The sequence below is a fragment of the Chenopodium quinoa genome, unplaced genomic scaffold (assembly GCF_001683475.1).
Source record: "Chenopodium quinoa cultivar QQ74 unplaced genomic scaffold, ASM168347v1, whole genome shotgun sequence".
Classification (NCBI taxonomy): domain Eukaryota; kingdom Viridiplantae; phylum Streptophyta; class Magnoliopsida; order Caryophyllales; family Amaranthaceae; genus Chenopodium; species Chenopodium quinoa.
In genome coordinates, this window is record NW_018743814.1 from 726083 (window position 1) to 743309 (window position 17227).

The 17227-nt window shown below is 36.0% G+C and overlaps 1 long non-coding RNA gene across 2 annotated transcripts; it reads right to left on the reverse strand.

Annotated features, from left to right (window-relative positions):
* Positions 1–591: 591 nt before the first annotated feature.
* Positions 592–5860, reverse strand: LOC110685480. 2 transcript variants are annotated; one of them, XR_002504070.1, is made up of 7 exons: positions 5541–5860; positions 3513–3755; positions 3311–3407; positions 3122–3217; positions 2803–2885; positions 2102–2158; positions 592–1137 (listed from the first exon to the last, which is right to left on the reverse strand). It is a non-coding gene; the product is annotated as an uncharacterized LOC110685480 (long non-coding RNA). The 2 variants fall into 2 exon arrangements; XR_002504071.1 differs by having other exon boundaries at positions 3122–3239.
* Between the last annotated feature and the right edge of the window lie 11367 nt (positions 5861–17227).

The window sequence follows — 17227 nt, forward strand, 5'->3', positions numbered from 1 at the left end:
CTCACGAGTGAAATCACTAAAACTATTAGACATGATTAAGAAATAAAAGCTATAACTATTTTTAATTTGTTCAACTATACAGAATTGGCAGATTAGGAGGCTATTTTCGCACAAAATTGGTGCAAACTGAATCCTATTAGGATTCGAAAAATTAATTCCAACGCCATCACTAGTGGAAAAAGGTCATCCGTAACGGGCAAAAAGGGCTCATCCGTAACGGGCAGCGTCCGTTACGTATGTGGCCGTTACGGATGGCCATTGTTATTCGTAATGGGCACCGTCCGTTACAAATAATAACTTATTCGTAACGGGCACTTGAAGTGCCCGTTACGAATAATGGGTTATTCGTAACGGGCGTTTCAAGTGCCCGTTACAAATAAGTCATTATTCGTAACGGACACCTGAAACGCCCGTTACAAATAACCCATTATTCGTAACGGCCACTTGACGTGTCCGTTACGAATAAGTGCTTATTTGTAACGGACACTTCCGAATAACTACTTATTCGTAACGAACATTGTAAGTGCCCGTTACGAATAATGGGTTATTGGTAACGGGCAATTACAATGCCCGTTACGAATAATCTCCGAATAAGACAAAAAATTAGGGGCATTTGTAACTAGCATTTCAGGTGCTAGTTACAAATACCCCTATTCTTCTTTCCATTTACCATCCAAATTATTATAATAAATTATAATAAATCCAATTTTTCTTGCCACAAACATATTATCAAACATAACATATAAACCAAATCCAATTTTGTATGCTAATTATATACTCTCCTATTGAGAAGTCCAAAACGCTATTGATTACAAAATTTAGTAAACAATGGTGCACAAACAACCCAATTTTATATATGATGAATAAGTAAACAATCTCAGAGTCATTCCCGTCTCCTGCAAATGGGCTGAACATCCATCTTGAAGCTTTCTTGTTGCTGTCTGAGCCAAAATGGCTTGTTACTTTGCTAGAGCAAGAGCTGAATCTCCTACTAGGTGGTTCACAACTAACCTCAGAGTCATTCCCATCTCCTGCAAATGGAAATAACTCGGCATTTGGTAATCTGAATGAAGCCCCAGTACTAGTTCCAATGCCCTGAATTCTCAACTGTAGCTAGGGCACTTCTTGTAGTATAATCTTGACAATCAAAGAAGCTCACTTCAGCAAGTAAAATAAATTTAAGCAAATATATGACAAATTTGAAAAAAAAAAAAAAAAGCTATGTTAAGCAAAAGGAAAGTATAGGAAAAAAAGTTCAGCAGAAATAACTTTTAAAAAAAAGAGTTAAATTCAACAAAAGTAAAGAGAGGAAACAATCAACTCATATTCATCACTAATTCACAAGTAGGAAAACATAGCATGAAATTCATACAGTAGACCCATATTCAACTCATATTAGTCAACAATCTATACTTGAAGTCTTAGATAACATATGTATACCTGATGGGTTCTTCTTAGCCATACAAATGATATTCAGTCCTCTGAAAATTTTATTCCTCTTAAAATACTACAAAGTCACATAAGCAAGCTCATTCATGCATGTAAATTGCAAAAATCCCCAAAGGTTTAGTTAATATCCACACACGGAAAAGTGCATCAGTTTCAGAATATACTTAAGATAGTGTAGTCCTAAAATAGGCTGGCCAATCACACATACAACAAGAAAGACCAGAAAACTGCTCATGTCACCGGTATCAACAACACTGAAATAGAATTCATCAACATTAGCGAGAATATGAAACCAATTCTGATTTTGTTGGGGTTCAGATAATGGAAAGAAATTCCAACTTAAAGAGGGTGAATGAGAAAGAAGGCAACATAGGTTAAGGTAAAAAAAAATTAAAAAAAAATAGAAAATAACAAGAAAATTCTGAAAAGAGGAAAGCAGGAACCTATTCTCAAGGTATATTTGACAAAGTAGTACTTATAAAACGCATTCTAATTATTAAGCTAGAAAAAAGTTGCATTTGATGAATGAAGAGAATAGTACCCAAAAAGAGAAAACAAGCAGTTATATCACAAAAACAACTTAACAGATTTTCAAGATATCGAGTCAAACCAAAAAATGCTATAAATATAGAAGATTAAGCTGATGCCTTACCAACTGATCTACAAAGTCACTCTGAAGTTTTGCCTCTGAGTTAATCTCTTGTGCTACCTGTATAAAAATCATAGCATTAGAAACCAATACATGCAGTATTGAACACACAAGTTCCTAGGCGATAAACCTGCCAACCTCTTCCTTCTGTTTCTGCTTAATACAAAGTTCGTAGATTATAACAATATGCTCCACAGTTAACAGTGTTAAACAAGCATGTGCAACAAGCATACATGATAAAAATGAATCGTGAGACAAATAAGCAACTTCCACTCTCTTAGTTTGAGTTCTCAGGCCATCCCAACCCTCGCTTAACCCCAAAAACCATCAACTCTTACTACATTGACTAGGAAAGAATGAAGCTAATTAGTCACAATATCTGTTATCATTGTTTTTATGAAGCAAACATAATCAACAAATGCTCAAAATCAGGAGTCCGCGAATAACATACATTGTCATCATTCTTTTTTTAAAAAAAATAAAAGACTTGTTTTTGAGAAGAAAAAAAAAACAGATTAAGGTTTAAAAGAAAAAACAGAACAAAGTGCAAAGAGAGGACAAGGTGTCCAAATACAATTACACACAACAAGAAAATACAAAAGAGAAAATTTTGTCCAAATACAATTTCTGTAAAAATTAACATTATAGACAACAGCAAGTCCGCAAGAAAGTAATTAAACAAAACCCCATAAATAAAAAAATACCTTCCAGCAACAGTAGCATCAAAAGTGAAGGCAACAAGAAACTTGCCAGGATTCTCAGCATCAGGCTCAACCCTCAACGTGTCCTTGTTCAAATTAGACAAACACTTGTTATTGATATTATAACTATAACTGATAACTATAATATCAGATCCAGAATAGAATTATTGTTCATGTATTTTGTTTAAACACATCAAGTAAGAAAATTGATAGATTGTTATGTGTATAAAGACTATAAACAATGAAAATTGAATGAGTAATAGAAGAAACTAGTTAAGAAGAGTAGTTGAGAAAAGCAAAAGAAAGACATAAGAGGACATACGGGAGACATCAAGAGTTCATCCTTAAAATGGTTGTATTGAGACCTCTTGTTGGCTAATTCAGAGGGCCACATTGCTCGATCACTTTCCAATAGAAGCTGGCAATTGCAATTGAAATTCCTATTTTAGGGATTCAACCGATTAAGTAAGTAATGAATTCATACTATGAAATGAATAGAAAGAGAGAGAACCTTCCCGATAGTAGAGCGGATGGCAGAAGCATCAGGAAGACCCATGGATGCTAACCTTACTCAAATCATTGGTTACATACGAGCTTTAGATAACACCCTACACAGAAATGAGATAACACCCTTTAATCACAAGAAATTAATTGATAAAATTAGAAATAATAAATTTGAAGCAATCTTGATGAAGGCGTTTTGTTTATGTAACCTTGTTCAAATCATTGGTTATATACGAGCTTTAGATTCATTGTAGCAAAATGAACCAGAGTATGTATTACCCAATATACGAAGCACTAGCATGATACCATATATATTCTCCCCTTCTATTTTCTTTTTCTGTCTTCATCTTCTCTTGTCACCTACTCTGACATAAACCTTAAGGTGGCCTCCCCTCATTGATCTTGAAAGCACCACCACTACAACCAAGCAGTTAATGCAATTGTCTATCTTCCTACACATTTGTTCAAGCCACAAATCTTAATATACGTAATGTCATTACTAATAATCACACGAGACAAACATATATAAAGCAATAAACATACATATATAAAGCAACAACAGTCACTGACTCAATGTAATAGTCCAGCAGAATTTATATGCACAAACTGAAATTCAATCACTTTACATATTCCTAAAATTAATATTTTGTTCAAAAATAAATTGATTGAGTTTTGTATAAGATAAAAAGGTTTATAATTATTTGTGTATATTATGTATCAGATAAGACATTACCAAGGGTTTCAAAAAAAAAAAGACATCACCAAGGAATAAAGAATCTAATATTTAGATCCATATGACTCCAAAATCACGACAAGATTGAAGTGTAAGTTGAACCATTTGACAATTCAGCCATGAAACAATAGTATAGTATAATGAAACCAGGCCAATTTTTCTAATTTGTAATAAAATCCAGAAACATGTAGTAGTAAAGTAATTAAAAGTAAATCATCCGACAAAAATAGTTGACAAATTGTAGTACAATTACACAGGATCTGTAATCGAAAAAAATCAAAACCACAATTAAGTAGATGCAATCTTGAGACAATAATAATAAGGGAAATTCCCATTGGTACACCTGTGGTTTTGACTTTTCCCATTGATACACTCCAAAATTTTTGTCTTCCCATCAGTACACCCATGGTTTGGTCTTTTTCCCAACCGTGACTAACACCATTAAAAAGTATTTCTTTAAGTTAAAATAATTAAGGAAAAGATTATAATACCCCTTTTAAACATCTAATGTCTCGATTTGCGTGTCGAAAATTGTTCGGTTTAAAGTTTTGGGAGTCCTAGTCGTGAAGGATCCAAATTAACCTCGAAATTAGCAAAAAAAAATAACGCAAATGTCTCATATGCGTGTCAAAAAATATCTCGATTTGCGTGCCATTACTTTTTTGTGATAATAATTGTTCGGTTAAGGTTTTAGGAGTCATTTTGACCCTTTATGGATCTAAATCGAACTCGAAATTGTCAAAAAATTAACAAAAATATCTCATTTTGCACGTCATGATATTTCTTTTTTGTTTTGTCATGAGACGCAAAACGAGACATTTTTGTTAATTTTTTGACAATTTCGAGTTTGATTTAGATCCTTAGAGGATCAAAATGACCCCCAAAACATTAACCGAACAATTACTATCACAGAAAAATAATAGCACGCAAACCGAGACATTTTTTAACACGCACATGAGACATTTGTGTTATTTTTTTTTTTTTTTGCTAATTTCGAGGTTTGGATCCTTAAGGACTAACATGACTTCCAAAACTTTAACCGAACAATTTTTGATACGCAAATCGAGACATTAGATATTTAAAAGAGGTATTATAGTCTTTTTCTTAATTATTTTAACTTAATGAAATATTTTTTAACGGTGTTAGTCACGATTGGGAAAAAGACTAAATCATGGGTGTACCGATGGGAACACAAAAATTTTGGAGTGTATCAATGGGAAAAGTCAAAACCACGGGTGTACCAATGGGAATTTCCCTAATAATAATGTATGATAAAATAACAATGAATTAATGGAACATAAAATGAAAAAAAAATTACATGGATCGGTGCAGCAAAAAAAATTACATATTCCTAAGAAATTCTAGCAGCAAAATTGATTGTTATCATCTTTAATAAATTGAGCAACATTCAATAATTCACCTCAATATAACCCAAATTCGACTATAATTACTTGAAAAATTGATATTCAACGGTTAATCTATGAAAAAAATATAAAGAATTTACCTCTGATTTTGTTTCAATAACGAGTTAAAGCTCAGAAGCTTCTACAATGGAGCTTTGATGGAGGTAAATTACTCAAGATTCAGCGTCATGGATTTGAATCGGATTTCAGAGATTACCAAAGAAATCATACTCGAAACGTCAATTTTCGAACAATTGGTCCGAATAAGTTGACAGAAATTCTCAATTTAGATCCAAATAACAAAGATCTGCAATTTAAAGTTTTAGATTGAGGAGAGAGAGAGAGAGCGAAAGAGAGATATGAGAGAGAGAGGGAGGAAAACGGCTGATGGAAGAAATGAACGACTAATTTCTCAAAACCCTAATGTTAGTGCTAACACGTGATGGAATTGTAATGGACCTGATTTGGCCGTTACGATTAGAGCAATAATTGTAACGGACAAATTTCTGTCCATTACGAATACTGTTTATTTGTAACGGTCAAATTTGCGCCCGTTACAAATATTAGTTATTTGTATCGGACCTTTATATTGTCCGTTACGAATCATCTATTTGTAACGGATTTAATTATGTCCGTTACAAATGAGGCGTTACAAATGAACTTTTTTCCACTAGTGCATGCAACAAAAACCACGCATCTGTAGGGAATATTGCAAGCATCCCACACTTGAGCGCCACTGTGATCATACACTTAAGTATGGTGGCGTCCAAAGGGAAGGAAGTTAGAGTAAAAGAGTCTCCAACAAGTTTTAGGAACTTTTAAACCGTTCACAGGGTGAAGGTTACACCCCTTCACGATCCATGAGATTGCCAACTCCATAGTAGTCTGGAACCATGACTGGATATTCGGCGATGAAGGTACAAATCCAACCTAAAAGAGATTGAACCTGCCCTAATAATAGGCCTTCTACTTTATTCTTCTCATATTCATGTGCGCTTTCTGACTAACATACAATCAATACTTTAATCCTAAACCTGTTTAATGTATGTTGGTTGGATATTAATTCACAAACAAATCTATTATTGGCAATCACTTAAATTATAATCATATTAGCCTAAACAAGATTATTAATTATCTTATTAATCGTGATTACGAGTACAAATTCCCTTTAAACATGCATAAAAGGCGTGATCAAGAAATAACAATAATATTTCAAGCAACATAATAACAATCATCATCATAATCTCAATAAAGCATAATCATATAAGCAAGATCCTAGGCATGATACTAACAAGATTAATAACAAATCCTAGCATTTCACTAAATAATAAAAATCAAAGCTTTAGCCCTAACATGATACTAATATGATAGAAGAAAGAATAAGAAGCATCATAGAAACATACATGATATTAGAAATCTTAGTTATTTCCCTAAACATGATACTAAGAATCATAAAGACATCCTAATATTATACTAAGAATCAAAATAATTAAAGCATGATTTCTATATCAAAAGAATAACAATTAAATTACTTACTTGGATGGCTCGTATCTCTTTCTAATAACAAATTACACACGTTAGTAACTTCAAGGAAAATATTAAATCAAACAATTAATTTAAATAATTAAAATAGGGATTTGGGACCAAACCCTCATAAATTATCAACTTTTCACGTCTAGGGCGAAGGCAATTTCGAATTTGGCTAGGTGCGTCTAGAACACTCGTTGGTAAGTGGCACCCGCGTTTTTCAACCCGAATGGCATTACCGTGTAACAGTAAGTACCCCAATGTGTTATGAATGTCGTTTTCTCCATGTCTTCTTCCGCCATGAAAATCTGGTTGTATTCTGCGTATCCATCCATGAACGAGAGAAGCGCGTGATTCGTTGTATTATCTACTGAGATGTTGATGTGTGGTAAAGGGAAGTCGTCCTTTGGACTTGCCTTATTTAAATCTCGATAGTCGACACACATTCTTACCCTTCCATCTTTCTTTGGAACTGGGACCATGTTTGCGACCCATTCGAGGTATTTGGATACCTTGATGAAACTTGCAGTTATTTGCTTTTGAACTTCTTCTTTTATCTTAAGAGCTACGTCAGGTTTCATTCGACGTAACTTTGTTTTACATGTTTCATTCCTGGAATTAGTGGTATAGTGTATTGAGCTATTTCTCTATTAATACCTGGCATATCTTCATAAAACCAAGCAAATACATCGATAAATTCTTTAAGTAGATTAATTAAATTGGTTTTTTTCTTTTTTATTTAGCGTTAGTCCAATTTTAACTTCCCTTTTAATGGTTGAATCATTTGAGATATCAACCGTTTCAGTATCCTCAATTACTGGTGTTTTCTTTTCAAGTGTTTCCATTGCTTTAATAATTTCTTTGTCATTTTCATTGTTAGTTAAGCAATGCTCGTCATCTTGGGTTAAAGAAAAACACAAGGAGTAAGAGGAAGAAGACATGTTATTAAACTCGGAAATCATTACATCGAATAAAGATATGTCCTCTGGGACTTGATTGCTAACTATCCTAGGAGTAGATGCTAAAACAGAAGAATTTGAAGAAGAATAAGGTGCTTCAGCTAAAGACTTAGAAGACTTTATAAGAAAAGACTCTGACTCTGAATCTGACTCAGACGACTCTTCAAACATTGGTCCTTGTCCTGTTGTTATTGTGATTTTTCTTCCACTCGGAGTGGTCAACTTGACCGTCTTGCACCATTCTTGCACTAAATCCTCTGCTGGAGTGATGAGCTTTGAAGGGTCAAAGTTCTCGCTTTGTAGAACCGTTTGAATGAGCGAGGATTTGTCCTCTATATACTTTAGCTCATCCTTTTTGCGCCCAAAGAGGAGTCCCATGACATTAAAGTCAAAGCGTGGAGGTGCTTTCTCCTTATGAATAAGAGTTGGGATCTCATCTAGAAAGTACCAATCCAGAAAGATTTCGAACCCCGGTTGCCTTATGCCATTTACAACGAAGGGTTCGGGAAATTCGTAACATGGATAATCCTCTCCTTCTCTTATAAACTATCCGTTGAGAGTAAGAGGATATTGGTCCATTAGGATCACTTTATTTTGGGTGCAAGTGTTCTTACGCGCCTTAGACTTTTCCTGGGCTCGCTTTAGATCTTCTAAAGTCGGTTCGAAACCAAGTCCGAAAGTATCTAATTTAGGGAGGCCAGGTAATTCTATTTGCTTAGCTATCTCCTTTTTCTTTCCGAGAGTCATCCCGGGAAAGTGTCCTTGTTTTTAGAATAGCATTTACCGTCATATTGGAGTGGGGGTCATGGAAAAGAGGGATCCTTTCATCTTCCTCGATTAAGGAGACCTCTTCATTAAGCCCCATAAATCTTTGTCATTCTCGTCGTGCTCCACATTAATAACTGGATTCTCTACAGCTTTAATCCTCATAGGTGAAGCATCAATTGTAATAGGAATCCCTCCAATTATATCCTTTACTTATTGATGAAAGGCTGAAGGGACGACCTTAAGGTCATGAAGCTAAGGGCGTCCCAACAGCAAGTTGAAGGAAACTTTGATATCCACTACTTGGAATGTAGTGGCATGTTCGATTGCTCCCGCCGTTACATTCATGGTAATCTTTCCAAGAGCTTGGCGACGAGTGTTGTCGTAGGCTCTTATTCCTTGTGTTGACGGGGTTAAATCTTCATCCCTTATGCCTAGATTTTTCGCAGTTCTAAGTGGACAAACATTAATTGTCGATCCATTATCTACAAGAGTCATTCGGACATTCATTCTCTTGCAGACTACTGTGAGGTTTAAAGCCTTGTTATGTTTATCACCTTCCGGAGGTAAATCCTTGTAAGAAAAGGTGATCAAATTAATGGGACTAGGGAGATCATTCATGAGAAAGTTAGCTAACCCTTCAGTAGTGGTTTCGGAGTCTATCCCTATTTTGTCCAAGGCATTCATTACTGCAAGCCTATGTTCTCGGGATGTGGCTGGAAGTTTCCATACATTCATTTCGACCTTAGTCTTCTTGAATTTCTTGACAACATCGTTGTCCTCTATAATTTGTATGGGAACTTATTGCACGGTAGAATAGGTTGTGTGGAGATGGGAGGTTGCATTCTCCCAGATCTTGTGAGGACGTCTATGGGTGAATCTTCTTTATCCAAAAAATCACTTACTGAATATGTCATTGAAAGTGGAGGTCCTTCCATATCCTTAAGATAGACGTCTTCATCATCACTGTCCCAAACCCCATTGATGCTAATATCTTGTTCTTGTGGAATTTGGACTAGCTTCTTGTTATCAATCAGCTTTTGAATTAAATCTTTAAATTTAAAACAATTCTCGATGGTATGTCCTCTTGATTGATGATATGGACTGTATAACCTATATGTCCTCTCTATGACTCAAATGGTCTCGGTTCGAGAGGTTTAACCTTACCACTCTCGGAGAGCATTTTGAACATACTAGCATAGGAAGTCCCAATTGGAGTGTAAGATTTGTTACTCTTCTTGGGTGTATCAATTACTTGGAGAGAAAACGACTTCTTCTCCATAGGTGGAATTTTGACATGCTTGCTTCAAACCACCTGTTATTATTTCTTCGCGAATTCAAATAGCTTCGCGTAACAAGCCTATTCCCTCCCACATTGATCGTATGAGGATCCAAACTTCTTCCTTAAATCACTCATGGCATAAAAAAAGGTTTCCTCCTCTTCTTTGATAGCATGAAATTCTTCAATTGGTTTGATGAGGGATGAGGGGTCAGCATGGTCTTCCTCATCAGAGATGGACAAAGAATCAGAGAGGGGTGCATTGTTGATGCTTGGCTTTTTGCTTGCAGGGGGCAATGGAAGTTTGTTGTTGTCAATAAAGTCTTGGATAGCTTCCTTAAGCTTCCAACAGTTTTCAGTGAGATGGCCCCTGCCTTGGTGATACTTGCAATGTGCATTGGGATTCCAGTTAGCCGTCCTCTTTTCGACAGGTGGATCCCCAAATGGCCCAATAGGAGTTATAAGACCATTTGCATTCAGACGATCGAATGCGGTGTCATAACTCATACCAATAGGAGTAAAGTTCCTCCTTAATGGTTTCTTTTGTCCTTGGTTGTTCATAGCAATGACTTCACTTAAATTAAAGGTGCTAACATTATTTGAGTGGGTGGTTTTGGAAGAAGAAGGATTGTCGTTCTTCTTACCTTTCCAGCCACTGTTGGAGTTATTATTATTAGCAGCTTTTTGTTTAGCAAGGTCGTCTTCAATGTTAATTCCAATATCATAGACGGCCTTAAAGGTATACAAATTGTTTTGAGATGTTTGGAGTACTTTTCTTGGAGGTTTTTTAATGAACATCTTAACAGATTCTTTCTCGCTTGGTACTTCAATCATCCTAGCAGAAGTTTCTCTCCATTTATTAAAGAAAGAAGTGAAACCTTCATTCTCTTTTTGTTTAAGTATTTCAAGTTCACTATGATCAATTTCAACTTGAATATTGCATTTATATCAATGAAAGCGTTTACAATAGATTCTCAAGTAGAGGTTTTCTCTTTGTCGAGGGAAAGGAACCATTTTAGGCAAACGGATTCAAGAGATAAAGAAAATAAAGAATGGAAGACTTTTCTATCAATCCCCTTAATATTCATTATAGTCTCGAAGGCTCTTAAATGGAAATAGGGATTGTCTGTAGTAGCCTTGATTTTTGGGATGTCGTTGGCATTGAACTTATGCGGAAGAAGCTCCTTGTCCACTAAGACCCCTTGTGAGCTAATGCCCTGAAATCTGTAGTCATTAGATATCTTAATCAAGCTCTCTTGCATGAGCTCCATTTGTTGTTGCTTCACAGGGTCATTGATTTGGAGGGTTAAGGTCTTCAACACCTCAGTCACACTAGCCATTTGCTTCTTAAGTTCATTAACTTCTTCTTGACTCGCCATTGTCTTCCTAGCTTTTCTTTTCTGACTTACTGGTTTATCAAAAAGTTGTACTTGAATGAAAAGGTTGTCCCTGATTAAACGCCCTTCCTTTCTTGACCACGAGCTGTAAATTAAACCATTTTACTTGTTTTAATGACTTGACTCAAATTGACTTTGACTTTACGAGACTCTCAAGACATGGTCAAAGTGTACATACATATTAGTGTGTGCTTTAATTGTGAGTGTAAGTGAAATGCTTTGACTCTTGTGTAAGACCATGGGATTAGTGCTTAGACTCAATCAAGGACTAAATAAAGTTACTGCCATTAACAAAATAATCAAACTGATTAATAAACTGTTTAATTAGACTCGAGTAAAAATCTAAACTGTGGCTAAAGCAACATGACTGTCGCCGCACACTATAGTGCAGCGCCATACAACAGAGGTGTAGCACGACATTGCACAACAGTGTTTAGCGCTGCAGCCCAAATTTTTGTGCCATTACTGGAACATTAATCTAGGACTGCTTTCGGTATTTTTACTCTACGGGACAGGCCTAAAGTCGTACTAAGTCAGTTTTGAATAATTTATTAAACTTTAATTACTCATATTAATTAATTAATTAGGCAAAGTCCTTTTTAGTAATTAATAATTATTTAGGCTTAAACACAAGTCAAACAAACGGTTTGGAAAAACACATAGAGTATGCACAACAAATAATGCACAAATAGTCAAGTAGGCACAATATGATGCAATGAGTTTGCAACCTAACCACGGCTCTAGTTCTCTAAAGTTCGGGATATGGGTTAGTCAAATAGGGTCCATGGTTATGAGTCCAGATGCACCGCGCGGAAGCCTTACCTTTGGAAGTGTTGGCGCGAGTGGATGGGACCCCGCAAGTTAAACTCGCTTCCATGGTTTGGTGAATTCAACATTCTCGGATGTACCCTTCGTTTCTCAGAGCGTTCAATCGGGTAGATGGAGCATGAATTCCCAGAGGGTTATGTCCATATGTAGAACACATATGGGTTTCAAAAAAGTGAGAAAAACTCAATCAGGAAGTAGAATCGAGCCAACAGTGCTAGAACTGGTCGAAACAAGAAGGCAAATTTCTGGCTCGGTATTGGAAGAACGCGGCGCCAGACAGCGGAGTCTGTCGCCATGATATGAGCCCTGTCGTTAGACTATAGAAGTGTTTCCAGGCGACATAACCGTATTAGTGGCGATAGGCTCTGCTTTTTGAACGCTACTTCCTACATGCCTCAGCAGCTGTCTGTGTTCTTAGAATTTTCCAGTTTTCGAGGTATTATTTCGATTCTAGTTGTGAAAGATATTCCTCAAATTTCCTACGTGTAAAAAATCCTATGTTTTCGACTCATTACGGATGGTCTTTCCAATGAGAACCTTTTTTATGCATATGACAATATTGTTAATCAAAATTACGCAAATGAAATACTTGGAACTTTTCGAGTCTCATACACTCACTCTAAATAATTGCCAAAATAAATTTTAGGAATTGAAATAGAAATCCTCCCCAGTGGAGTTGCCAAAAACTGTAGGGAATATTTCAAGCATTACCCCAAACTTGAACCACATTGTGATCATTCACTTAAGCATGGTGGCGTCCAAAGGGAAGGAAGCTAGAGCAAAAGAGTCGCCAAAAATTTTTAGGAACTTGTAAACCGTTCACAGGATGAAGATTACACCCCTTAACGATCCAGGAGATTGTTAACTCCAATAGGTTTGGAACCATGACTGGAAGTTCGGGGATGAAGGTACAAATCCAACCTAAAAGAGAAAGAATCTGCCCTAATAATAGGCCTCTACTATATTCTTCTCGTATTCATGTGCGCTTTCTAACTGACATGCAATCAATAGGTTAACCCTTAACCTGTTTAATCTATGTTGGTTGAATATTAATGTAAACACCCCGACCCCAAACAAATTAGGGTGGGGCATATTGCCACGAAATGCGCATCAAGGGCCAACAACTGTCCTCACAAACCAACACAAGTCCTTCCGGCGCACTTTGTCCTCACTCATGCACGCCCCGAGAAAACTTCCCAGGAGGTCACCCATCCCAAGACTACTCCCAGCCAAGCATGCTTAACTATGGAGTATCTTAGCATATGAGCTCCATAAAAGGAAGATGCATCTTGTTGGTATGAGTAGTATATCAAATCCTTTTAAAGCAATCATGAGGGGTATTACATACACCCCCACTTGAGAACGGCAACGCCCTCGTTGCGCCTGGAAAACTAGGGACTCCAGTATTACGCCTAATGGCAACTGGTAGCCAAAGTGTTACATCCAGCCTGGCTACGGCCATATGGCCCCAGAATTCTCCCCCTCTAGACGACTGACATAAGATTAATTATCCACGGTCAGCACGCGGTCGCAGGGTTGCTCTGATACCATTTGTAAACACCCTGACCCTAAACAAATTAGGGAGGGGCCTATTGCCACGAAATGCGCATCAAGGGCCAACAACTGTCCTCACAAACCAACACAAGTCCTTCCGGCGCACTTTGTCCTCACTCATGCGCGCCCCGAGAAAACTTCCCAGGATGTCACCCATCCCAAGACTACTCCCAGCCAAGCACACTTAACTACAGAGTATCTTAGCATATGATCTCCCTAAAAGGAAGATGCATCTTGTTGGTATGAGTAGTATATCAAATCCATTTTAAAGCAATCATGAGGGCTATAATTGGTGATCACTTGAATTATAATCATATTAACCTAAACAAGATTATTAATTATCTTATTAAGCGTGATTACAAGTACAAATTCCCTTTAAACATGCATAAAAAGGTGTGATCAAGCAATAAAAATAAATATAAATCAAGCAACATAATAATAACAATAAAAATCATAATCATGTTAAAAATAAAGCATAATAATAGCAAGATCCTAGGCATGATACTAACAAGATTAATAACAAACCCTAACATGTTACTAAACATATAAAGATCAAAGCTTGAGCCCTAACATGAAACTAACATGCTATTAAGAAAGAAAATAGGAAGCATCATAGAAATCATAATCGACATAAGGAAATTAAATCACCCTAAACATGATACTAGGAAGCAATAAAACATCCTACTAGGAATCAAAATAAAAAAAAAACTAAGCATGATTTCTATGTCAAAATATCAATAAAGTAATTAAATTACTTACTTGGATGCCTCGTATCTTTTTCTAATAACAAAATACACACGTTAGTAACTTCAAGGAAAATATAAAATCAAATAATTAAATTAAATAATTGAAATAGGGATTTTGGGACCAAACCCTCAAAAATTATCAAACCTTTCACGTCTAGGGCGAAGGCAGCTTTGAATTTGGCTAGGTGTGTCTAGATCTTGTGAATGCGGAATTTTGTTTTGTAAAAAGTTGTTTTAGAAAAGAGAGAGAGAGAATATCAAAAACTTCTTGATGAGAGTTGGTGATAATTGATTATTTTTTTATGATTGAAAACGGAGGTCTAAATACGTTATTTATAATGAATATAGTCCGAATTTGATAAAAAAGAATCGGAGTTTGAAGAGGAATAAAACACGCCTCTGTCGCCGCAACAGCCTCTGTCGCCGTGCGACAGCCTGACTTTTGGCGCTGCAGGATATTTTTCCACACATTTTCTATTTTTTTGATAAAATTAAATCGTAAAATTCCGCACGAGGGGTAAAATCGTAATTTCACATAAAACACTTCTTTTATTCCAAATAAAACTCATAAAACCTAATTATCAATCCTAATCACATTAGGATTCAAAAGAACCTTCTAGAAGATTCCAGAAGACTACAATCAATCCTAATTGCATTAGGAATGATAATTCATAATAGGTCCTCCTCTAGATCATTGGGCCGCATATAAAAAAATCAAATCGGGCCCAGTTTAGCAATTTGGCCATAACTTCCTCATTTTTCATAAGAATTGGGCTTATAATATATCATTGGAAATCTCTTTTAGAGCCCAATCCACTACACCATTATTGGACCCTTTTTATGGACCAAACTAAATTGGAATGGCTATTTTTATAAATAGAGTAGGTTTTTGAAAACCGAAAGAATAGATATTTTAATAAAAACTAACCACAACACTAGACTTTCCACACTTTCACCTCATAAAAAATCATCAACTCTCTAGTTTTCTAATTCTCTTCTCTCTCAAAGCTAAAGCTTATTCTCTCTCTCTCTCTCTAGCCTTTTGCATACAAAATTCCGCATTCACAAGATCTTGAAACACCTAGCGAAACTCGAAGTTGCCTTTGCCCTGGACGTGAAAGGTTTTAATTTCTGAGGGTTTGGTCCCAAATCTAGTCTAAAATTCCTTTAATTCTTTCTTTTAATTATTTAATTTAATTGTTTTGATTTTATTATTTTCCTTGAAATTACTGACGCGTGTATTTTGTTATTAGAAAGAGATACGAGGCATCCAAGTAAGTGCTTTAATTGATTTATTGATATTATTATATAGAAATCATGTTTAGGTTGTTATTTTGATTCCTAGTATCATGTTAGGATGTTTTCCTTAATTTGATGTTTTGAATGACAACAATGATTCCTAGTATCATGTTTAGGGTAAAGGTTATAATATTAAATATGCTTATTATGATTTCTATGATGTCTTTTATTGTCTTTCCTAATATTCATGTTAGTATCATGTTAGGGTTAAAGCTTTGATTTTTATTGTTTAGTGACATGCTAGGGTTTGTTATTAATCTTGTTAGTATCATGCTTTGGATCTTGCTATTATTATGCTTTAACATGATTATGATTATTTTTGTGATTTATGATTATTATTTTTTATTGTTATGTTGCTTGATATTTTTATTGTTATTGCTTGATCACGCCTTTTATGCATGTTTAAAGGGAATTGGTACTTTTAATCACGCTTAATAAGATAATTAATAATCTTGTTAGGGTTAATTTGATTATAATTCAAGTGATCGCCAATAATAGTTTTATTTATGCATTAATATTCAACCAACATAGATTAAACAGGTTTAGGGTAAACCTATTGATTGCATGTTAGTCACAAAGCGCACATGAATACGATCAGAATAAAGTAGAGGCCTATTATTAGGGCAGGTTCAATCTCTTTTAGGTTGGATTTGTACCTTCATCCCCGAACTACCAATCATGGTTCCAGACCTATTGGAGTTAACAATCTCCTGGATCGTTAAGGGGTGTAACCTTCACCTCGTGAACAGTTTACAAGTTCCTAAAACTTGTTAGCGACTCTTTTACTCTATCTTCCTTCCCTTTAGACGGTACCATGCTTATGATCACAATGGGGTTCAAGTTTGGGATAATGCTTGAAATATTCCCTACAGCAGCAATGGGGAGCCCTTGAGGCAAAGGCCTCGCTTGTGAAAAAGAAGGAAAATACTCGTAGAACCAGACTTGTAAAATAAGGAAGTGTATGCGCCAGCGAGTGCTAGCACAAAACCTAAGACAAACTTCGGTTAAAGGAAATAAAGTATACCTCTACAAGCCCCCAGAAATTAGAAAGTGTGACTTCCTCGTCAAAAATGCGGTGGCGACAAGCGAGTTGTAATCCAAGCAAGAAGTCAAAATAGGCCAAGCTGGCCCAGTTATATGATCCGACCATACGAAGGTCGCGAAGAGCAGGCAGATAGTATAGTATAAAACGGCTACTCTTGTCAGGGGTGAAGGTCCCTGAAAAAAGAATAAAATCAAAGATGCGCAACCGCTGCTCTAGGGTAGTCGTACTATCTTGAAAGGTCTCCGTCAGCATGGTCCGACGAATGCAGCGAGCGCTGATCTGCGTCGGTCGAGCCTCACCACGAGCTCGAACAGCTATAGGGCCAAAATTCCTCTACCTTTGGAGAGAAAACAATAATGTCGCTGCCAAATGGAACCGTAGCTACCCAG